This window comes from Perognathus longimembris, chromosome 4, assembly GCF_023159225.1.
Source record: "Perognathus longimembris pacificus isolate PPM17 chromosome 4, ASM2315922v1, whole genome shotgun sequence".
Taxonomy (NCBI): Eukaryota; Metazoa; Chordata; class Mammalia; order Rodentia; family Heteromyidae; genus Perognathus; species Perognathus longimembris.
This window is the reverse complement of record NC_063164.1, coordinates 62,150,239-62,173,455: the sequence shown is the minus strand read 5'-3', so window position 1 is coordinate 62,173,455 and position 23,217 is coordinate 62,150,239. Positions and strand designations below refer to the sequence as shown.

At 35.5% G+C, this 23,217-nt stretch overlaps 1 protein-coding gene across 2 annotated transcripts in view; it reads right to left on the bottom strand.

Moving 5' to 3' along the window:
• The window catches only part of Baz2b (bromodomain adjacent to zinc finger domain 2B), a 300,548-nt gene that overhangs the window by 156,855 nt on the left and 120,476 nt on the right, over positions 1–23,217 (bottom strand). For both annotated transcript variants that reach the window (XM_048345362.1, XM_048345361.1), the window contains exon 5: positions 17,157–17,199. The gene's annotated coding sequence lies outside the window, so the exon portion shown is untranslated. The remainder of the gene's footprint in view (positions 1–17,156; positions 17,200–23,217) is intronic.

Below are 23,217 nucleotides of genomic sequence, written 5' to 3'. Positions count from 1 at the left end.
GTTTGAGAGGTATGACAAGGGAGAAAGGGAGAGAAGAGGACAGTAAAACTAAAGCTCAGGGAGTTTCCTTGGTCATCTTGTTGGATCACATAAGAAAAATTAGTCCACAATGGCAGAGTGTCAGTTGACATGTATCTGGATTGAACACTAATAAGATTTAACAATGCTACACTCTGAAATTCATGTGAAGTAAATAGTAGCAACAAATTAAATGTTCACAATAGTTGGGTGGGTCTCCTGTATGTCTCCCATAGATACTCCTCTCTCTGCCGTGATTCTTACCACATTTCCCATTGCTTCCCAAACCTCCCTATCCATTTAGACCTCATAACTGCCAGGATGTTTTTCTCTCAAATTTTAGCTATTTGGGACCACAATACTTTTGTCTACATGATTTAGTTCTCTATTATTCATAATTGTTCTGGGAATCTTAACTAGATCTTGGCCATTTTTTTTCTATTAACCATCATGAATGATAAAACAAAATATGCGGAAAACATTGTAAATACAAATTAACCTAACATAATGCTCAATAGGCTGGCTATACATATTTATAAGAGCTCATGTTGGTTCCTCATATCAAAGATACTGATTAGAATTGTATTAAGTGAAACAGAAGACCAAGTTTCACCATACATATCAGTTTAGTATGACAGAAAATGAACGCATGGGCTTGTGGACATGGCTCATGTGGTAGATTACTTACCTACCTAGCAAAAAGCACCCAGTTCAGACTCCAGTGCCATAAAACAAATGACAACAATAAAAAGAAACCCTTACTTAATTGAATCTTGGACCATTCTACTTTCTATTGTCTTGTTAAAAATTTTCAATTGTGAAAACAGGTTTTGAGGACATTACCAAAATTCAAACTGATTTTTAAAATTACTATCAGACCTCAAGGTAATTAAATGACAACTGTGTCCACCACCACAGTTTGACCCACATCTGAACTCATTCCTAAGAACCATGGAACCCTTACTTCATTACTATCAAATAAACACTTGAAATGTGTAAACACTGAAATTTGTTATTTCTGAATTTCATGTTTTGTGAAAACTCAAATAGTAATAATCTTAGCCAGTACATATAGTATTTGCAATTGTAAACAGTAACAGTCTTTACATTTGGTGTACATATACTTGCTTAATGTATTTTTTAGAAAAAGAAAAAATATTCCCAATGTTTTTAAATGTTAGAAAAACAAATTTTAATTAGCTCATTAATTATCCACTTAAACAAATCAGAATAGTATGGTATTTAAAAATTATAGAATCATTAACAAGGTTATGTTACTAACCATCTTATAATTGTTTACATTGAAGAACAAAAGTAAGAAACAAAATATAAATTAAAGTCTTTTGAACATATTTAGCAGAAAAAGAAAAGATTCAGTTCAATTTTCTTTTCCTTAAAAACAAAATGGTCATGTAAACCAAAGATAGCACTAAATGTATACTTTCAATAATTGTGACATACTAGATACACACAGAGCCTGTGAGAATACAATTTTCATTTTGCTGCAGAAGAACAGACATTGCATAACAATGAGATTTGCTAATGAAAGCAACCATCAACCTGAAATACATATGTATCACACCAAGACCTCAGTGTCAGCTTTTTGCATCGTTTGCTCTTTCAATTTCTTCGACCTTTCATTTTTGTCAGTATTTTTGTCCTTTCGATTTTAGAACTTATTGGTAAAGCAAAACCAAGGCTCTAATATTATAGAATACTGATTTTTATTCATCACATTTATTTTTAATGTAAATTCCAATTGTTTTGTTCCTATCAGCACTATTAATCATCTAAAAAAAAAAAATCGATGCTACCAAAAGAAACAAAGAAGTTTTAGTTCCATAGACAATTGTTGGATCAGGTTTGAAAAATTCTCTCAAAATTCAACATAAATTCCATATGTAAACTTTTACTGCAAGTAAGTGCTTGCTCAGATATAAGAAAATAATAAAAAACATCTTAAAGTCAATTTTATAAGATCATAACTCCTCTAGCCTTCTTTACTGTGGACAATTATTAAATGAAATGATGTAGTGCTGATATAATAACTAGCAACATGAAAATTTTCCTAATGTTTTTATAAAAGAATTACAATTTTCTACCCAAAATATTTTATTGTATTGCTCTACAAATGTTGATTGCTAGTTTCCTTTTGTCAAAATAAATAATTCTGAAAAGTTGTCAAGATTTATGATTTAATTATAATTTTCTAGAAAAGCATAAAAGACTAGAAATACTTGATACTATGTTAAAGATGGTATTACTACCTCCCTAATTGACTTAAATCCTTTTGAACATAAACTATTTAACTATAGAGCCATCCATCCTGTTGGCTGTCCTTAAACACAGATTAGGTTTCCATTCACCTGCACTATAGACAAAATTAACAGCTTAAACTCTGTGGTCTATAATTGCTACTAATTTATGATAATAACAGCTTTAAGGAAAAAGAAAAAAGCTATTCCTATGCCAACTAAAACAGCCAAAGTTAAACAGAAAATTGCATTTCCTAATACTTTACAATACACTAGTGTCTAATATAAAACAATATTCTGTAAAAATAACAAAAGGTAATATGAGTTCTTATTCTATTAGGAAAGTAAACTAATAGTTTAGATACCAGTACTTACTATTATTAAACTTGACTATCTGAAAGTTGCCACTCAGTGTAATAGCTATTGAAACTATTCTAAAAATTGGAGGTGGGGAGCCAGGGATTGGGCTGTAGTTTAGTGATAGATTACTTGCCTAGCATTTATAAGGCTTCAGGTTCAATTCTCGGCAATGCAAAATAAATTAATTAAAATTTTAAAAAATGATTTTTAGACAAAGAGCCATATAATCAGATAGCAAGCATTAATTCATAATGAATGGATGTCCTTAAAACCCAGAAAATTCTATTTAAATGGCAAGATCAATGTGAAAAGCTTTAGAAGGGCTCTAGCTCCTTGCTAATTAAAGTGAGGTTCAAACACCAACACTGAAATTATTTGTTACAAATGTAAAATCTCAGGCCCCACTCAAAACTAATTGACTCACAATCTTCTGTATACTGATTGAATATATTTCTATATAGATCATATGAAGATTATATGGATATATTATATGTATCAATATATTCTATGTAGACATCAACTTTCATTTTTCTGGGATAATGCTCAAGAGAGTGGTTGCCGGGTTACATGGCAAATGTGTTCAGTTCTTCTTTATTAATCAACTGCCAAATAATTTTTCAAAGTAGTTGTGCCATTTTACATTCTCACCAATAACAGAGTCCAATTTCTCTACATTCTTGCCAAGATTTGCTATTGGAATTTTAAAAATTTTTAGCTGTTCTGACAAATATGGATTCAAGTATTATTTTTGCATTTACATGATAGCTAGCAATATTAAAATTTTTCATAGGATTGGCTAAAATTTATCCTTTTTAGTAAAATGGTTCTTCACATCTTTTGCCCATTTCTAATTGTACTGACTGCCATTTTTACTACTGTGCTTTGTATATAATCACATGTACAAATATGAATGTGTATGCACAGACATGCATTCAACCTACACATATTCACTATATAGTCTGTTCTTTCACTTTCTTAACAATGTCTTTTGGAAAGCAAGAATTGGAGACTTTGTTGAAGTCTCCAGTTTACTTATTTTTTTCTTAGAGATTACATATTTTTGTGTCATACATTAGGAAATCTTTCTCAGAGTTGTCATTGTTTTCTTATAAAAGTTTACATTTAAAATATATAATCTGAATTTAGAACTAGAGGATAAGAGAAATTGATAAATCTTTTCATGAGAATGCCTTCAACTACTTGGTAAGTTAATTTCAACATACAGTATTAGGCACTCAATATACGTATAAGGTATAGGATATAGAAAATTGGGGGATGCAAGATATCAAAAAGACATTTGTACTTCCATGTTTATCGCGGCACAATTCACAATAGCCAAAATATGGAAACAACCCAGATGCCCCTCCACAGATGAATGGATCCAAAAAATATGGTACTTATATACAATGGAATACTACATAGCGATTAGGAATGGTGAAATATTGTTATTCATTCGCAGGGAAATGGTCAGAACTTGAACAAATAATGTTGAGTGAGACAAGCCTAGAACACAGAAAACAAAGGGGCATCATCTCCCTGATATATGACTGTTAACAAAGGGAGACGGAGAGACAGTAGAGACCAAGTCTGGGAAACCAAAAACTGCTTGTCAAATAGTATTCCCCACAGGATTGGGGCAGCGACCCAACAGTATGTAACTAAAACCAAACAATTACTCAACATATAAAGGTCAAAAATTGACCTCTCAGGGCAATACAATAGCTCAAAAGCTATGTATGTACGTTCATAAAAGATTACTGTCAACATATGGTCTAATATGGACATTACATTTAAAGCCCTAGGCAAACTTTCTTGGGCGTGGCCACGTGGCTACTGTATATGTTCTTGATACATTGTATATTGTATATATGTCTACCTGACCTAGAGAAGGGATAGAAAAACAGGGAGTAAGGTATCACAAGAAATGTACACACTGCCCTACTATGTAACTGTACCCTTTTTGCACAACACCTTGTCAAAAAATTTGTGTTCAATTAATAAATAAATTAAAAAAATAAAAAAATAAAAACATTAAAATCAAAACATTAAACAATAGCTTAGGCTTCTATTCAAGGGTTCACAACATTCTATTTGGGGTACATTTACAATGAGGTATTTATTATACATGGTTTCTACTGTAAAGGATATCTTGAGATAGAATTCTGCTTTAATAATTTGTAAAATAAAGGCATGAAAAAAAAAGCTAAAAAAAATTGCTGGGCCATCAGTTTTATAATAAAAATTTAAAAAGAAAAAAAAATTGCTGGGCTGGGAATGTGGCTTAGTGGTAGAGTACTTGCCTCCTATACCTGAAGCCCTAGGTTCGATTCCTCAGCACCACATATATAGAAAAGGCCTGAAGTGGCGCTGTGGCTCAAGTGGCAGAGTGCTAGCCTTGAGCATAAAGAAGCCAAGGACAGTGCTCAGGCCCTGAGTTCAAGCCCCAGAACTGGCCAAAAAAAAAAAAAAAAAGCCTAAACGAAACCACCCAACCCCACATTTTCTGGGCCCTAAATAGGTACTTGGGTTTTAAATCCACCAGGTTTTAAGCTGTCTTGGCTCTGGAGCCCAGGGCCCAATTTCATGTCCCCAACCCCCTTACACTAACTGGCTCTCTTCACTCTGACCTTCTCTAGCTCCTTTCAACACCCCACTCACTGGGGTTGGGTAATTTAGCTCAAAGCTAAAGCACTTGCCTAGCAAGAGTAAATCCCAGTAGAAACAAACAACAAAATAGCCCTACATGTAGCCCTTAATTCAGTGAACCATTCAGCCATTCCAAGCAAAACTTGGTCATCTTTCCTGACCTTCGATATTGTTCTGTGCAAACACGTGGGGTGTCTGACACATAACAGTGTCCTCATGTGGAATATAAACAGTTGTAAAACTCACTGGACTCATTGTCTCACACTGGAGGAGATATAGGTTTCAGGACTCTCTGGGACATGACTATGCATGGATATATCAATCCCTTATATAAAATAGCATAATATTTGCAAATCACACATACATGTTGTATGTATGCTAAGTCATCTCTGGTTATTTGTAATATCTAATACAATGTAAATGTAAGCAGCTGTTACACTGCATGGAGGGGGGCAAATACAATGAAGAAAAGACTGCACATGTTAGTACAGATTAAATTGTTTTCTGAATAAAAAAAGAAAAGAAAATTGGGGGATGAAACCACAAACAGCCTTTTTCTTTTATTGTCTTAAGTGTTTTGATACATTTATACATGTGTACCACCTTTACCCAGGAAGGTCATGAGTGTGCCTATAGAAGATTACATTCTGTTCTAAGAATGGAAAACTGGGCTAGTCATAGAAGGCCCGTGAGAAAGTGATGATAGTACTGAATAAAGACAAAAGGACTGTACACCATCACCTCTTTTAATAAAGAATAAATGGTTTCAAACTTGGAGAACATTAAGTATGAGAGAATGAAGTGTAATTTTAGATGTTTGCAGGGACAGATTGTGAAAGATTTCCCAACCTCCATAAATGAGATTGAACTCTATAGTGACCGAAAGGATTTCAAGTGAGTCAGTTCCGTTATCACGAAGAGGATGAAGAACATGGGGACAGCTATACAAGACAGATATCAGTCAGCTCATTACTCCAACAGCCCAGGAGAGATATGACACAAACCAACAGTAAAATTTAAACATCATGAATAGAAAAGAAAGGATGGATTTGAGAAATATTCACAAAGGAAAGAAGGAATGAAATAGACATACTGAAAAAGCAAGTGGGGAAAGGTATTGCTTTAAGCAATACCTTTAAGAGAAGTTATTAAACAGCAGTTGTGGGAAATCACTTTGCTAATCTTTAGTTCACTAACATGAATGTTTACTACAGCATTTGCCAACATATGAAAACTTTAATGTCATAAAATACATGTATTTATTTATTTATTTTTGCCAGTCCTTAGAGCTTGAACTGAGAGCCTGGGCACTGCTCCTGAGAAGGTTTGTGCCCAAAGCTAATACTCTACCACTTGAGCCACAGCACCATTTCTGGCCTTTTCTGAATAGTCTTTCACTTGAGCCACAATGTCACTTCCAGATTCATATTTCATATCAACATGAAACAGTTCTAGCTTTTTTTCAATTCTAGCTTTTTCAAAATTTTAACCACGGGGCTGGGGATATAGCCTAGCGGCAAGAGTGCCTGCCTCGGATACACGAGGCCCTAGGTTCGATTCCCCAGCACCACATATACAGAAAACGGCCAGAAGCGGCGCTGTGGCTCAAGTGGCAGAGTGCTAGCCTTGAGCAAAAGGAAGCCAGGGACAGTGTTCAGGCCCTGAGTCCAAGGCCCAGGACTGGCAAAAAAAAAAAAAAAAAAAAAAAAACAAAAAAAAAAAAATTTTAACCAAATACAACTACAAAACATGCAATATTATCTTTATAAATAGCACATCTTAGTATAATTATTTCTAGAAATCTCTCTTTAATTGCACTTCTTTAGACACCAGCTGGCAAGGAGTACAGCCTAAAATATTGAATTCAGAAACTTTCACCCTCTAAAAGTAAAGGGTCATTTTCTTCAGTGATTCCATTCTCTAATTTTAGTGATGGTCAAGCTCTGTTGTAGATTTTAGGTGTGTGATTCTTTTTTTCATTTTACTTATAACATTATTCTTTAATATGTCACCTATTCAAATTGAACAAACTGTACATACTGAATAGATTCTTATAGGGACTCACAGTCCTCCAAAAACAAATAACTCGTAGCAATTTTTCACACCATCTCATACAACCTATAAAAACCTTTATTTTCAGGTGATACACAATATTTCTTCTTCTTTTTAATGTCACTCCTTGAACTCAGTGCCTGTGCACTGTCCCTGAACTTCTTTGCTCAAGGCTAGCACTCTCCCACTTGAGCCACAGCTCCACTTTCAGCTTTTTGGTGGTTAGAGATACAAGTCTCATGGACTTTCCTTTTCTGACCAGCTGGCTTCCTCAGATCTTAGCAATCGGCAATCCTCAGAATTTAGCCTCCGAGGAGCTAAGATTACAGGCATGAGTCATCAGCACCAGGCAAAATGCAATATATTTAAGTAGAATGAACATTCAAATATGTCAACACAATATGTAAAAATAGTCCTCAAGTTATAAAAAGGGTATGTCCCATAAATCTACTGTTGGTTTAAATGTCATAAGAATAAATGTATTTTACAAACCTCTCCTAACAAGTACCATAACTTAACAACACAGTCCATGGTAGAGTGTTGGATTTTACGCTTGTGGCTGTATGGCCATCTGGGAGCTACAGTTCATTTCAAGCTATTCGAAATCAAACAAGTACATATCTTACCATGTATTACTAACCCAAGAAAAGATCAAACTTCAAAGTACAGTTAATACTAAATGTGTGTCACTTACAAACCACCAAAAAGTTGAAAAATCCTAAGTGCAACCATTTCAAGCTATGGTACAATCTACATATTTCAATTTGTTAAGATTTATTAAAAATATTGATGAAATAACATGTGGCTCATGCATACATAACTTTGTAACCTATGAAAACTCTAAAACAAAATTTTTTATTCATCACCCTAGTGATAACATAAAAATGAAACACTTGGATTCTAATAAAAATATTTGCAATTGAATAATAAGTATCTTTAATCTACACTCATTATGCAACAACCATTAAAAAGTATGTGCATCCTACTGAATTCAAATTTTATAAAAATAAAGGTTTACCTTTGAAACTAAGATATCTTATGAGTATAGCAGATCATAATTTACAAGTCATGTATTGATAAATGGTTCTGATTAAAGCTGTGTCTGAGCCTTGGTGTCTTTATATGTAAAGTAAGTGCACTGGCCCGGGATTTTAGTATACTTTCAAGCTATAGTATTCTTTGAATCTAAAATAAATATTTTCTCAAGTTCTTGTTTTTACTCTCATAAATGAACTGAAAAATATTTCTTATATTGAGAAATGCAAGTTCCCTTAAAAGGGTACTTCTTGAAAAAAGAAGACAATAAACTATATTTATGTTTCTGCCTAATGAAACATCTCAATTTGAACTAAGATGTGATGACTACTATTTATCTACTTTAGGTGAATAAAAGCTGAGGGCAATTTAGTAGAGCATGGGGAAGACTCATGCATACTAGAAGGTCACAGCCTGTGTGCTGAGTTGCTAGCTAAACATCTATGTGCTCCAAAGCTGCCATTTTTCTTTCTTGACAAAGACTCCATCTGCCACAGAGCCATTTACAGCCTCCAAGTCAGAATATCAATGATTTCCACCCATTCTGCAAGCTTGCTTTCACCTTGGCATCACCTCTGTAATACATCTACAGCAGATGATAACATATATCCCCAACTACAGGCATGAAGCCCATGCTTTATTCATTCACCTGATAGGTATTTGAGCTGCCCTCAAATGCACCACTTGTATTCATGCTGAGCTGCAAAAGTGGATGTCTTTACTACAACTGAGTTGCTTTACTTACTTCTGTTAAAACTCAAAAGGCTGTACAAGGCATTTCTCAAAAATGGCTTAATAACCAAGATAACAGAATTATATTTCCATTAATATAAGCAACAACCAAAGATCAAACCCAGGGTTCTGCTCAAGCTAGACAAGCACTCTATCACTAAATGACATTACATATCCAGTCCCTCAAAATTATTTTTGTGTTAAGCATTTTATCTTCTTATAAACTGTAAACATGAAGATAATGAAGAAATGTTGATACAGTTAATAGTTTCATATTCTAGTTAGTTTGTACAACTTTGTCCTCAAGTAAAACCTCTAGCAATAAAATCAAACTAAAGACTTTTTTCAGTTATATTTTGTTGCTTTGCACTATTTCTATGTAATAGCCTCAGAAATATATGCTGACTACTAAGAACTATTAAAAACAAATCTTAGCCAGTGGTCTATGCCTATAATCCTACTTACTCAGGAGGCTGAGATCTGAGAATCAGAGTTTGAAGCCAGTCCAAGCAGGAAAGTGGATGAGACTCTCCAATTAAACCCCCCCCCTCCAAAAAAAAGCCAGACCTGGTGGTGTGGCGTTGTGGCTCAAGTAGTAGAGTGCTAGCCTTGAGAAGAAAAAAAAAAAGAAAGAAAGAAAGAAAAGAAAAGAAAAAGAAAACGGCTCAAGGACAGTATAGGCCCTGAGTCCAAGCTCCAGGACAGGTACAAACAAAAACTAAAACAAACAATTCTTTCATCCTTGGTAAACAAAAACTTGACCTCTAATATGTGTACACATAGAAATAAATTTGTATTTAAAATATTATTTTCGACTGAAAGTAACTATTCTTTATAGAATAATGAGTTAAAGTCAATTGATGTGGAAAGCACTATGAGGAACACAAAAGCTTCTTGGCTTGAGCTACAGAAATGCCCAAGTCACTCAGGAAAGGCATTTAAAAAGATGGGGCTGAGGATATGGCCTAGTGGCAAGAGCGCTTGCCTTGTATACTTGAAGCCCTGGGTTCGATTCCCCAGCACCACATATACAGAAAATGGCCAGAAGTGGCGCTGTGACTCAAGTGGCAGAGTGCTAGCCTTGAGCAAAAAGAAGCCAGGGACAGTGCTCAGGCCCTGAGTGCAAGGCCCAGGACTGGCAAAAAAAAAAAAAAAAAAAAAAAAAAAGAAAGGTGCATTTCAGTGAGCAGAAGTGTATTTATTACTCAAGAAAAAATTCTAGAATTAGACATTGGGAGATAATGTCTACTTATATCTCTGCCAAAGAAATACCCGAAAAAAAAAAAAAAAAAAAAAAAAAACACTGAAAAGTGGGCACAGTAAGTGATGTCTATCTCTTCTGTTTAGCACCCTATGATAACAGAATAGCATGGGTCTAATGATTAAACAAGTCACCTGACTCCAGAGTTTGCAAATCCTACTTTATTTAGGCCAGTACTTAGAAGGAAAATGAAAAGTGCATCAGATCTTGAAGGATATGTAGCATTAAACTATATATTTAGAGGTAGGAAAAAAAGAGAATACCAGAATTAAATGTGGGGGGGAAAATCATGAGTTCAGATATGTTAATGTGGTGATGAGTAAGAGGAGATGTAATACTAGAAACAAAGAAACTACTAAGTAAACCAATATAGTTATCTAATTATGAAGTAGGCAGGGTAATGGTAGGAATGAAAGAACAACAAAGGCTGTAAAAGATACTGAAGGTAGATCCTAGGCACCTTTAAGTTTTGACTGGCTGGAGCCAGAGAAAGAAGGTGATGCTGGGTATTCAGATCTTGATGTGGGAAATGGTGATACGATTAAGAGAAGCAGGTTTGAAATTTGATCTTTTTTCCAAAACAATTTGAAAAATAAATAGGGCATAGTAGAAAGAAATAATCTCTTCTAACTTTAGAAAAGAACACTAGACTCAGAATAAGACACCAGTGCCACACCACAGACTCTACTTCAAACAAGTCCTTTGAGGCTTTATTTTTCTGAAATGAGAATACGGGGCTTATGATGGATTTTAAGATTCTTTTCAGCTTTATATATAATACATCATCCTAATTTCCCCACAGATTTGAAGCTATAGAGGCAATTTTTTGAAAGACTTAATCCTGACCGATTTAAGAGGCGATATTTTTTGTACATAGGAAAAGTTGAAAAATAATATAAAATAGTTTATCAAAACACTCTAGAAATGATGTTTACTCAACAGGTACACACAATAATATAGCTGCCACAAAACTAAAGTCAAAAATCAGCAATTTCAGAAGTTTTCCTCTCCTGCTGACCTTGTACAGGCCAATAACTAGACACTCATTATATACTTTTATGGGAATTCTGTAATAAAATCTCTTTGCACAATTAATACATGCAAAAGGGGGGGGACTAGAGAAAAGCCAAATAAACAGTTTCCATATTTAACATGTCATAATGTTATTGGTAAGATAAAAATGAATACAGGTAGGCCATCTATGGTGGCACAGTCCTGCAGGCTCAGCTTCTAGAAAGTGGAAATCTGGAGGTTCACAGTTCAAGGCTACGTCAGGGAAAAAAAAGTTAGTGAGACTCCATGTGAACCAATAGGCTAGGGGAGAGGGGCTCTGGCTTATAATCTCAGCCATGTAGAAGGCCTAAAAAAAGAATTGTAGCCTGAGACTAGCTCCAGGCAAAAGCAGTTGACTTTATCCAAAAAAATATTATAGTAAAAAAGGTGGCTACTCAGGAGGCTGAGATCTGAGGATCGTGGTTCAAAGCCATTCCAGGCAGGAAAGTCTGTAAGACCCTTACCTCCAGTCAACCACCAGAAAATCGCAAGTGGAGCTATGGCTTATGGTGGTAGAGTGTTGGTCTTGAGCAAAAAAGCTAAGACAGTACCTGGGCCCTGAGTTCAAGCCCCATGAATGGGGAAAAAAAAAAAAAGAAGATAGAGGTTGTGGCACATGCCTGCCTAGGTAAGCAAAAGACCCACAGCTCAACACCCCCAGGGCAGACAAACAAAGAAATTAGTTTTATTTTACTTGCATCCTTTCTAAAAATGTCTTTTATCATAGACCAAGTCATGTAACTAGTAAAACATTACTTAGAAGTGTGTCTAAACTATAATCTGAAAAACTGTGGCTAATAAATTTAAAGGATTTGTTTTAATAATATAATTAAGATTATATTCATATTTCACACTATTAATTTTGTATAGTAATTCCTAACTTTTAAGTAAAAACTTTGTATTTATTCCTATAACATGATGCCAATGATACAAATTGTTTCTGTAGAGAAATAGAAGGCCAATAATGTAAATTAGTTTTCTCTTTCTTACAAATCATTACAATTTAAAGCATATTCTGAAATAATTTTGAATCTAAAAATAATTTTAAAGTTAGTAAACAAGTTTAATTTTTATGGGAAAGTAATTAAACATACAAATAATAAACAAGAGTTTATTACTCTTAACTCCTCAGTATTTGCCATTGACATTATGCAACTAAAGAGAATTAAACTTACAGGTGCTACACATTGCATTTTGCTAATAAAATCAGTATCCAAGTACAAAAATGTTCACAGTATGTTAGTTAAATAAGACAAAATGGATTTAAAGTTTAGTGTAACCTATAAAAATACAAGTATAACTTCAGATAATGGGTGTTGTTCTCTTTAAAAATGTAAACATTCTCTTTCCATTTTTAACAAGTAAGTTAAATAAATTATCTGTCCACTTTTGTAGCAAAGCCCCCGTTAAGAAGTGGGAGTTGCAGCAATTGTCTGGCTGATTTTCAGACAGCTTTAGCTATGTGTGTGGCTAGGTGTGAGTGATTTATGGCTGCTATAGTGATCTGGTAACTGGTTCCAAAAGCCTCACATTATCAATGAGAAAAGAACAGTTAATAGAAAATAAGTGAATCACGGTATGTGTGAAATTATACTGCACAACTACAAATATACATTTAAAAACTCATTCAATTAAGCAAATATTTACTGCAAACATGTTGGAGAGTTTAAGTTCCAATACTGTGAGCCAACATGTGAACACAGTAGTTTTGTCCTGTGTATTTATGACTGGAAAACAGATTAGAATGTTCAATCCTTGTGTCACATAGCTGGAACACTCATATAGATGACAGAATGGTTTGAATGCCTTTACATTTTTAATTTGTTGATTAATAGAAATGCAGGTACACTGATAGGGAATCAAAAGTGACTGGAGGACATAAAATGACAATTCACTCAAAAGATCTTGACTCAACCCCTCAGTTGCCTTGATCTGATCGAGGTTCTTCCACTATGGCATTGAGGTATCTTTATTACAAGAGCCTATATTAAGAAAACATAATTTCATATGAAAAGCTATATCAGATGTTGGGGATTCAGTTTCGGCCTTAAAGGGAGAAGGGCACAGAGCTCCCAAGACGCTGCCCTTCCCCTCCAGCTCTGGGGTAGTGTGGGAGGAAGTCCCTCCTACCTTCTGGCCTCAACCGGAAAAGAAAGTCTCCGCCCCTGGGAGACAAACACTGCGTGCCACCATGATGGGGTTGTCCCGCCCACAAAGGAAGTTTCGTGATATCACTTGATGGACATGGTCCTTAGCCTATGACTGGCCCTTTGGCCAGCCCCCTTTCTTTCCCGCCATTGCCTCTATATAAATGCCTTTCCCTATTAAAGTTTATGAGATGCATCCCACCATAGCAGCGTGTCCCTGATGCCTTCCTTTTTGCCCCCCCCCCTTGGTAACATGTGAGGGGACTGGGGGGAGGGGAGGCTTCAGCAACCTTTCCTCAACTTAGCGCAAGTCCATGAGAGTACGCCTTTGGCCTTCTGTCGGCGGAAGGCAAGGCCGAGTGCTCTTTCATAGATTTTGGGGTTCACCATTCTCCCCCAGAGATCGGGGAGAAAGGGATCGTTCAGATCCCGACAATCAGATATAATTGTTTCTCTTATAAATAAAACAGAAAGTCAGAAAAACTGGTTTATTTGTTGAATAACTTCAAAAGTTAACATACAAAGACAGTTTTTAAACTATTGTAAACACTGTGATGCAGCAAAATTTTAATCTGTGCTTAATTTAAAAAATGTAATTTTTAGCTATTAAGGTGGCTGAGGTCTAAGGACCACAATTCAAAGCCAATCCAGGCAGGAAAATCCCTGAGACTCTTCCAGAAAACTGGAAGTGGCGCTGTGGTTCAAAGTGGTAGAGCACAAGCCTTGAGCAAAAAAGCTCAGGGACAATGCCCAGGCCCTGATTTCAAGCCCCATGACCAAAAAATAAAGTAAAATAAAATAAAATGCTGCTATCGCAACAGCAAAGAGGTAGAAGCAACCTACGAGTTCACCTATGGATAGCTGCTGAACACACACACACACACACAAAAAAAAAAAAAAAACATGCACATATGCATTCACTCATTCACATGGGAATATTATTCAGCCTTAAAAAAAACAGAATATATTTGGCTATATGCTGCATGGATGAGACTTGAGGGCACAACATACAGAGAAATAAGCCAGTCCACAAAAATAAAAATACTGTATTAACTCACTTATATCACAAACTTAGAACGGTCAAATTAGTAGAAACATAAAGTAGGATGGTGTTTATCTGGGCCTATGGGAAAGAAACAATGGGTCTCATTGTTGAATGGGCAGAGTTTCAGTTTTGCAAGACATAAAGACTGGAGATAATCAGTGGTGACGATTATACAAAAATGTGAATGTACTTATATTCACTGATATACTCAGGCCCAAAGACGTCCAATTTCCATAAGTGCAAAGACTCTGTCCAGTCTGTAACACAGGCCTTGCTACCTGATGGTAAAGCAGAAGGGACCTGAGGACAAACTGTGTAAAGACTTTTCATATTTCATGACTATATATAAGCATACATGTTTACAGTGTTTTTGAATGTCGGCGACTTGTGCCTTCTCCCCAGAGAGACTCCTAAGTATTGAGTGTCTAAGGGTTTTCTCCAGCTCCCAGAAATTTTTGCCATTTACTCATATTTCTTTGCCAATGATTATTAAAAAAAATTCCTTACCCTATCAAATTAGCCATTGGCAGAAGTAAACATGTATGTTCTGTCTACCATCTTTATCAGATGCCTACTGTACTTCTTTCCAATTTCTATTTTTCAATTTCAATTTTTATCGGCGGGGACATTCATTGGCTTATTTCAGAATTCTTCCAGGCTATTCCGACATTCAAATAGTTAGCAATGTATACTGATCGTTACACTTTCTACTTCTAATACATGTATGAAGGTCTTTTTCTTCCCTAACCTCTCACTTCAGAGATATTAGGGTTTTTTTTAACTCAGGGCCTTATGCTTCCTAGCTCTACATCACCATGACACCCCCCCTCCCTTCATTTTGCTCTTACTTTTAAGTAAGTACTACATTTATATCAGGCTGGCATAGACTATGGCTTTCCTCTTTATGCTTTTTTGCATAGCTGGGATTGTAAAATACCTGACATCATGTTTTTTATTGGTTAAGACGAGATCCTGTGTAAATTTTGCCTAAGTTGTTCTTAATCCAAGGTCTTCCGAACCATTAACCAGGATGACAGGTGTGTGCCAGTATAGCAGACCCTAAGGTTTCCCAAACACTAGTAAGGTGTATATTCTTTCAGTGTAATAAAAGAACCATGGTTTTTAGTTAGAGCAATATGAATATGAATCCTCTTGGTTAATATCAATTACTTGATATCAATAATTCTAATAAAAATAACACTTGGAAACTGGCACATAATTAACAATCATTTTAGTTGTGTCTTAGACGTAAACAACTAAATGGTAAAAGAAATCATAAAAGCATATCAATAATTTTTCCTCCAATGGTCACTTTTTAGCTATGGGTTCATTCAGCTGTAAACTGACAATCAAAAAGTATGAACAAAGCTAACAAAAAAATCTTTAAAAAAATAAAAGAAGATAAGTTCTCTCTAGTCTCCACAAAATATTAAACTTAACAAGGGAGTCAATTTCCAATAAAGACAATTTTTCACCAGATGCCTGTCTTCACGTTTGTAATCCTAACTGGCCAGAGGGCATGAAGCCAGCACGGACAGAGAAGTCCATGAGACTCTCACCTCCAATTAATCAGCCAAAAGCCAGGAGTGGAGCTATGTCTCAAATGGTAGCATGCCAACCTCAAGTAAAAAAGCTAAGGGAGAGTGCCCTACTCCTGAGATCAAGCCCTAATACTGGCACAAAGGAAAAGAAAAAGTTGTTATAAATACCAAGATCACCTACACATGTCTTTATACTTCTGATAATGAATACTTCTATAGCACATTAAAACATATCAGCTACTTCAGGGAACTATCTTTTTGCAGACAACTATATTTGAACATTTTCTTATAAGTCATTTGAATATCAGTGAAAACTTTAAGACAGAACCCTAAGAACTCCTCTAAGGGTATGCTTTCATAAGTATTACTTAATAACTCATAAAAAAGTCAACAACTTTGTTTTTATATATTTTTTCTAATATGGAATCATCTACTGGTTTTTCCATTGTATAGTAAAAACAAAATAAAAAAAGATGATGTCTACCCAGATTCTGGTGGCTCAGGCCCATTATCCTAGCTACTCAGAAGGCTGAGAGCTAAGGATTGTAAGTCAAAGCTAGCCTGGACAGGAGAGTCCATGAGATTCTGATCCCCAATTAACTACCAGAAAAAATGGAAGTGAAACTATGTCTCAAAGTGGTAGAGTTCTAGCCTTGAGCAAAAGAGCTCAGGGATAGCACCTAGTCCTGAGTTCAAGATCTATGACTGACCAAAAAAAAAAAGAAAAAATTGATGTCCAGAGTATGACTCACATTGATTGTTAATCAGGTAGGAAATGATTTCAATTACAAAATAAAAGTAATTTTATTTTCTTAATCCTTTTAAAGCAGCATTTTCAAAGTATTTAAATAATTAACCATGAGTAGAAAATATGATTCACTATAAATGTAAATACTCAACTAGCTGGTAGTAGAAATCATAATTTTATGTTGTAAATCCTCTTACCACAATTCCTATTGTAAGAGAAAAACAAATCATCATTAAAAGCTGAATTATGGCTTTGGGACTTACTGTGATCAGCGTGGTCAGTCTTGTGACATCACTGTTAAGAAACCTGCAACAGGAAGGCAGAATTAGCAATCAGCCAGATCACTGTTGAGTAAGTCATTTCACAAATGAAAATGCTTGTTTAGAACTTTTCATTAAACTGGCATGGCACAGATAAGCATAAAATGACCTATAAAGGGTCAGTATTTATTATAGCAAATCAAGTTATGCTGTTATTTATAATCAGTGATACCCCTGGGGTTAATTTGTTTTACAATAAATTATAGGACATGTAGGATACATGCTTTATTTTATTTTCAAGTATTTACAGAAAATTGCTGTCTTCAATATATCATGAATGGAGGATGTTTAAAAATACTTTTCTCTATGATTATCACCTCGGCTTAGACCCAAAATATCATTTACTTTAAATAGAAGAAACTGTCACATGCTAGTTTTTATTATAGTGATAAAACTATCAAAGATCAAACATTGTTGGGAAGGACCAGCATAAACTATAGACCCAAGAGAAGTTACTAATCAAGCTACTTCCTATACTATTAATGACTACTGATTTATTTCCAAAATATCTGACCTTTCAAAACTTTTTAACAATGTTTAAATGACCTCTTAGATGTTTTAATGTTAAAAAGTAACATTGTTTATGTTTTAGTGTTTTAAGGTTCATAATGGGTTTTCAAACAATAATAAGTTGAAATAATTTCTTCAGAGAAGCAGGAAAAAAAATGCTTCTTGGGCTGGGAATATGGCCTAGTGGCAAGAGTGCTTGCCTCCCATACATGAAGCCCTGGATTCGATTCCTCAGCACCACATATATAGAAAAAGCCAGAAGTGGTGCTGTGGCTCAAGTGGCAGAGTTAGTGCTAGCCTTGAGCAAAAAGCAGCCAGGGACAGTGCTCAAGCCCTGCGTCCAAGGCCCAGGACTGGAAGAAAAAAAAATGTTTTTAATTCTTATACTGTAACTGAGAAAAGAGAAGTTAGGAACCATGACTTTTTCAAGCATCCATACTGAGTTGCTCTTGGTTCCTGTTGTGCCTCATAGCTTCCATCCAACCCATCCTGCCAACTAGTACTCCTCACTCTGGGCTTTTATTTTTAAAACTGCATTGCTACCAGACACTGGTAGCTCATGCTTGTAATTCTAGCTACTCACAAAGCTGAGATCTGAGGATCATGGTTCAAAGCCAGCCAGGGCAGGAAAGTCCATGAGACTCTTTTCACCAATTAACCACCAAAAAGCCAGAAGTGGAACTGTGGTTCTAGTAGTAGAATACTAGCATTAGGTGAAAAGGCTCAGGGACAGTAACCAGGCCCTGAGTTCAAGTCCAAGGACCAGCACATGAACAAAAGAATTTGCATTGCCAGTGCCAGTGGCTCAGGCCTATAATCATACTACTCAGGAAGGCTGAGATCTGAGGACTACAATTTGAAGCTAACTTGGCCAGAAAAGTCTGTAGGACTAATAACTCCAATTAATCAGCAAAAGGCTGGGCAAAGAGCAAGGCCCCAATTCCAAGCCCTAGTATTAGCACAAAACAACAGTAACAAAAACTTTATCACTATTATCTTTCTAGTTTAAGATATTGTTCTCCTATATTAATATTACAGACTCTCTACTTCTATTCTTTTTTTTTTTTTTTTGATCAGTCCTGGGGCTTGGATTCAGGGCCTGAGCACTGTCCCTGACTTCTTTTTTGCTCAAGGCTGGCACTCTGCCACTTGAGCCACAGCGCCACTTCTGGCCGTTTTCTGTATATATGGTGCTGGGGAATTGAACCCAGGGCCTCATGTATACAAGGCAAGCACTCTTGCCACTAGGCCATATCCCCAGCCCCTCTACTTCTATTCTTAACACTATTGCAGACAAATCCAATCCTATCAATCTCTTACTCAAATCTGCACATTTTTTATTTTTGAAGTGATGAGTCTAATGTAGGTCTCATAAATGCTAGCCAATCATTCTACTACTGATCTATATACCTTTATCGTTCAAAATACCACAGGTTTTAGCATCAGTTAGGATAAACTACACACTAATTACTATAGTTGGAACCCTGGCTACATCTCCTGCCACCCCCTTTCTACCCTGCTCCAGTCAAAATAATCTGGACAATCCCCAGACATTAAAAAACAAAACAAAACAAAACAAAAAACCCACTGTTGTCCCATTTTAGAGCCTAGATACCTGGAGGAAATATTCTCCATATATTTAGAATACTGGTTCTCTCATTTATTCCAGTCCTGCACCAGTAAATAGTGTTCACTGTAATTTCCATGAGTGACTACAACAGGAGAACCACTTTAGACAACAACTGCTCAGTAGCTATCTGCAGAGTTCTTACTGCAACTAGCACTATGACAAGAGCTACAAAACATTTAAAATATGAATAAAACCCAAATGGTTACCCTCTATTTAGGGAAAAGAAATCATTTGAATATAAAAGTTACTGCAGATAAAGTTTCAAAAGCTGAGGAGAAAAGAGAAGAGAGGAAGGGAGACTGAAAGGAAAGAGCAGGGAGGGAAGGGAAGAGCAAGGGAGAAGGCAAGGGATGACAGGAAAGTAGGATTTGTGAATTACAGGTATGAGATGCTGTAAATCTCATAGTTAAAGTGATGAATTGTGGGGCTGGAAATATGGCCTAGTGGCAAGAGTGCTTGCCTCATATACATGAAGCCCTGGATTCAATTCCCCAGCACCACATCTATAGAAAACAGCCAGAAGTGGCACTGTGGCTCAAGTGGAAGAATGCTAGCCTTGAGCAAAAAGAAGCCAGGGACAGTGCTAGGGCCCTGAGTCCAAGGCCCAGGACTGGCAAAAAATAAAAATAAAAATAAAATTTAAAAATAAAGTGATGAATTGTGAAGGAAATTAGAAGGCCACAGTACATTTTAAATGAAGAAACAATAGGGCTTTATGTTAACTAAGTACCAAGAACAAGGATAGAAAAAGAAAGAGTACCTCATAAGTACTCACAGGATAAAAGAAACATGCAATGGTGGGTTGGGGTGTCTTATTCTGCATAGTAAGTTAAGTAAGTGTTGTAATGGTCATTTAAATAGAGATGCTAAGGAAAGGAAATAGATATTTAGAATAATTCAAGAACTGACAGTCATATGAAAATATAGTTCAAACCAAGCGTGTGGGGAAGTTCAGCAAAGTAATATCAGAGAATATAATATCTAACTGAATCCAAGGGACACTTATAAATAAATAAGAATTATGGGGAAATATGTATTTTTAAGTCAGGAAAGAAGAAAAACAGGAATGATACTAAAAGAAAAATGCAAAAGCAAATGAGAAATTATTTCAGGAGGAGATTATCTGTGCTAGTTTAAAAAAGGAGTCAATGAAGATGAGTCTGAAAAAGTATTCTCTGTAAACTCACTTTTTCTAAATAAACCACGTCAGAAGTAGCTTGCACAGATGCCAGACATTACAGCTCCTTCTGTGCCTAAAGAATCGCTTTCAGTGAATGAATTGACTAGAATTCAATTTTCCATTTTAATCAATACAAAAAATGTGATTTTAAGAGTCATTTCAAGGCTCTTCTGAAGGAAAGAGCTATTCTTTATACTGTACTCTGTCAATCACAACAGGTATTAAAAGTTTGTAAATAACTCGTAAGATCTGAACTCAATTCCCACTAATGAAATAGCAACAATAAAAACTAAATAGTCTCATTCAAACAAAATTCATACATTTTACCTTTGTTGTTTTTTTTAAATATTGTCTACAGTTTTGAAATAAAATGATGGTGTGTATATAATATGTGTATCCATATGAGTGTACATATATGTGTGTATATATACACACACACACATACATATTGCTTAAAGGCTCTCCCATGTTAAGGTGCCCTCCTATAATCTCAGCTATTAGGGATCAGAGACCATGAGGACTATAGTTCAAAGGCCAGCCCAGGCAAAACGTTAGCAAGATACTATCTCAACTAATAAGTGGGGTGTAGTGGAGTCCCAGCTTTGAAGCAGGCATAGGTAAAAATATGACAGTTTGAGGCTTGCTCCAAGCAAAGAGTGAAATCCTACCTGAAACAAAAGGTCTGGATACATGGCTCAAGTGGTAGAACATTTGCCTAGCCAAGTACAAAAAGCCCTTAGTTCAAACTAATACCGTAAAAAACAAAATGACGACAAAACTTAAAGGCATTCCTTTCTTATGGCAGCAATCTCTACATGTGCCTGAACCATATATTTGTGACTGAATAAGAAAACAAAAAACATAAAAAAGTGAAATTGAAATGACTCTTGAGACTATAGCCTGAGAAATAGAAATATTAAAGCTTCTCATAAACATTTGAAATGGCTTTTACAAACAAACGGCAATTCTTTATAATCATGTTGGAACTAGGAAGTATATTCAAATTACCTATATAAAATGCGATGTTACATTTTATGAAAACAGAATTCAACGAATACATTGGTTATACACTACTTCTTTACAAGCCACTATTTTTCGTAAATACACACAGAGAGACTCAATTGTATTTGCAGAAATACCTACCCATGTTTCCTACCACAGCTGTAGAAAAGAAAACCTTAAGTCATGACATTCTGTCCTGGGTATTTTTCCAGCAATTACCATGTACTATTTCTATTTTTACTCTGACTCTCACCCAAAACAAGTCTTTCACACACAATCAATTTTAATATGTTTTCTTAACCTTCATGTCAGTTTCCATATCTACAAAGGACAAATATTTATCTCTACCTAATTCACTGAAAAAGGTTTAAATAATCTTGCCTCATTAGTCTCAACATGGAATTAAATGCAAAGTTAAATTTATTTAAAGTAATAATCATGTTAGGTGGGTGTTGGGGCTCACACCTGGCTAACATCTGAGCTTTGAGGTTCAAAGTCAGCAGATAAATTGAAGAGACTCTTATCTTCAATTAACCAGCAAAAAGCTGTGAGTGGAGGTGTGGCTCAAGTGGTAGATTACCAACCTTGAGGAAAATAATCAACAAGAGAACAAGTCACCAAGTTCAACTCCCAGACTAGCACACAAAAAGAAGGCTAAAAAAATAGTCACTTTTTTTTTTTGCCTGTGTTTGATACTCTTTTCATGGTATAGTTATACAATAAAGAAAATCAAGACCTGAGAAATATATTTCAGTGCTAGTGTGTCTGCCAATATTTGGATTTTCCAAAATTTATATATTAAAAATTTTTCATAAATTATACACACTATCTACAGAGTGTTTCGTGTTATAATTTTATATTATGGTATTTCATTTTTATGGTGGTAGAAACTGAATTCACAGTCTCACACATGCTAAAACCATTAGCTCTACCATTGAGATAGACCCACAAACCTCATAAACATTTTTTCTGGATCAGTACTGGGACTAGAACTCAAGGCCTAGGCATCATCCCTTAGCTTTTTCACTCAAGGCTGGCACTCTACCACTTGAACCACACCCTTATGTCCAGCTTTTTGGTGGTTAGAGATAAAAGTCTAACAGGCTTTCCTGTCTATGTTGGCTTAAAACCACAATCTTCGTATCTTAACCTCCTGAGTAGCTAAAATTACAGGAGTGAGATGCAAGCTCCCAGACATAGATTTTCTCTTATAAACAATACTTGTTTGGAACAGAGAGCAAGACACTTCGAAACCGAAAACTATATACAACGTAAGTGTGATCTGGTGCTCTATCCAGTGTCACAGACTGGAAGTTCTGCAGCAATGGAAAGAGTCAGCATACACTGTTCCTCATAGCCCACAACCAATTGTGGCTCTCGATATGATGCTAGTGTGATTCAATAATTCACTTCTAAATAATTCTAATTATTTGAAACGTTAGTTATTTATAGCTTTCATCTACTATCGTAGATGGTAGAACAAATGTGCCAGGGACAAAACCAGACAAGTGCTCTTCCACTGAGATATAAAGGCAGCTGTGCATTTCTGAAACCATACCAACTGTGAATTGTAAAATAATGTTTCAAATTATTTAAAATTTTATTTTCTAGGTGCTGTGGGCATGGTGAGTGAGAAGTGTGTGCTTAGCATGCAAGAGGCCTCAGGTTCAATCCTCGGCACC